The following is a 1,909-nucleotide window of genomic DNA, read 5'->3' as shown; positions in this document are numbered from 1 at the left end:
GTTTTCTTTACTCACTGCCCCCCCCCCAAAAAAAACCCTGATTTTTTTTTTTTTCCTCTCTCATACTAATCCAAAGTCTAAGGGGGGAAATAAACAGCCAGTGGCTGGACGTTAAGCCTTTTTCCCCCCTTTGCAGAGAGATTTTAGCTGACACCTTTTGAATGGTAACTAGTTGAGTTTTTTATATTTTTAATGCTCTTTAGTTATTAGACATTTTGAGTAGAAAAATCAGAGAGGAAAAAACCCGTTCCAAACGTCTAAAGCTGTGAGCCCAATTTTCTTTTCCTGGACTCAAAGACATAGGTATTTCCACTCTGAAAATCAAAACTCCAGTGGAACTCTAAAAAAGATTTGAAACATTTCTCTCTGGAACCGAAAATAACAGAAACTCCTGTCTCAATTATGCAGGTTAACCCTGGGTAGAAAACACCTGAAGTCTATTTCTCTCAAATTCCAGTTAAGACGTTTCCCCTCTAACCGATTCTTACTGTGGAAAAACGGGGGTGGGGGTGAGGTGGAAAGGAAAAATTTTGCATAAATTCAATATATTTTCAGCAGTAGAAAAATTCCTTAAATATCCTTCAGGTTTTCTCAACTTGGCTATTGTATAAACCCTTAATCCTAAAGGCTACGGACAACCAAAGGTGAAGTGTAGAAGGTTTCAATGTACAGACTCCTTTCAAAGGGAATACAGAATGACCCTCCAGCACTCCTGTTTAAAGAGCAGTAACAAAAAAGGAAATCGAACTTAGAAAATACCTGTGACCGGACACGAGAGCAACGCCAGCTCTCGTAAGTGGGCCAGAGAAGCTCAAATGCAACCAAATTAAATGTTTATATTAATTTCATCGCTCTTCCCAAGCCTCACAGATGAGAGCTGGAGGGAGGGGGTGTTGGGAAGAGAAAGAAATAAGTTTTATTTCGGGTTTTCTGATCGAGCAAAAGGAAAATGAATTAAAAGAAATGCGTGGGATGAGCCCAGACTAAATCAATACACTTTGTAATCAGCCCGGCAAGGGTATTTAGACACAATGACTTGGAAATAATTAATAGTTATAAGGAGGGAGTAGGGTGAGAAGGGGGGCAAGGGATGTCACCATATTTTATCTGAGCACTTTACTCTCCACACTAAACTTTGATCTCAAGATTTTCGGATTTAGGAAGGAAAGGGGAAAAAAAGAGGAAGTCCAGTATTTTGAAACACCTACCGGCTTGAAGATGGGCACATTCCTGGCTCCCAGCACCTATTGCTGCGCTCGCGCCGCCCATGCTGGCGCTTTGGGCACAGAGAGCCCCCGAGTTCAGCTCGAGGCTCTAAAGTGTCCCCTTGCCCCCTCGTCCCGCCGCCCCGCGTCCTGGCCCCGGCGCCCGCCGCCGCCTCAACTTACCGCGGAGTCCGGGGAAGGAGTGGGAGCGCCGCCTTCACGCCCGCGGAGGAGGCGCCGGCAGTACCATGGTCCCCGGCACCGCTGCCGCTGCCCCTGGTCCGCTCGCTCGCCGCGCGCTCTCTTCCTCTTGCAAACTTTCGGGTTCTGCGATTGACAAGAAACCGGGGCGACCCTCAGCAAGTCTTCCCAGTGCAGGGAAGAAATGAGGGGGCGGTGTGAGTGAGTAGGCTGGGGGGCCAAGACAGAGAGGGCGGCAGCCTGGGAGGACCCGCGAGCGCGCGTGGAGGGAAGAGAGGATGTGGCTCAGGGAATCCCAGCAAGGATCCCGAGACGGGGAAATCGGCCGGAGCAAAGTCTGAGCACCTTCCCCGGGATCTTACAAAGTTGCAACAACAAAAAAGAAGGGGGGAGGAAAGGGGGAAGGGGGTGGGATAGGGATACGATCGCAGGCGCAAGGTTTGGAGTTACAACTGTTTATTTAGTCCTTATTCTCTCAAGGGGCGGGAGCTGTGCGGGAATGG

The 1,909-nt window shown here is 48.5% G+C and overlaps 1 protein-coding gene across 6 annotated transcripts in view; it reads right to left on the bottom strand.

Annotated features, from left to right (window-relative positions):
* FOXP1 (forkhead box P1) overlaps positions 1–1,909 on the bottom strand; it is a 573,767-nt gene that overhangs the window by 570,195 nt on the left and 1,663 nt on the right. For 2 of the 6 annotated variants that reach the window (XM_015593721.2, XM_025050689.1), the window contains exon 2: positions 1,389–1,532. The gene's annotated coding sequence lies outside the window, so the exon portion shown is untranslated. Of the gene's footprint in view, positions 1–1,208; positions 1,302–1,388; positions 1,872–1,909 lie in introns of those variants that run through there. The other 4 variants (XM_006917474.3, XM_006917475.3, XM_006917473.3 and 1 more) reach the window with 4 other exon arrangements.

This window comes from Pteropus alecto, unplaced genomic scaffold (assembly GCF_000325575.1).
Source record: "Pteropus alecto unplaced genomic scaffold, ASM32557v1 scaffold75, whole genome shotgun sequence".
NCBI classification, from domain to species: domain Eukaryota; kingdom Metazoa; phylum Chordata; class Mammalia; order Chiroptera; family Pteropodidae; genus Pteropus; species Pteropus alecto.
The sequence above is the reverse complement of the archived record's forward strand: the minus strand, read 5'-3'. Positions and strand labels throughout refer to the sequence as shown.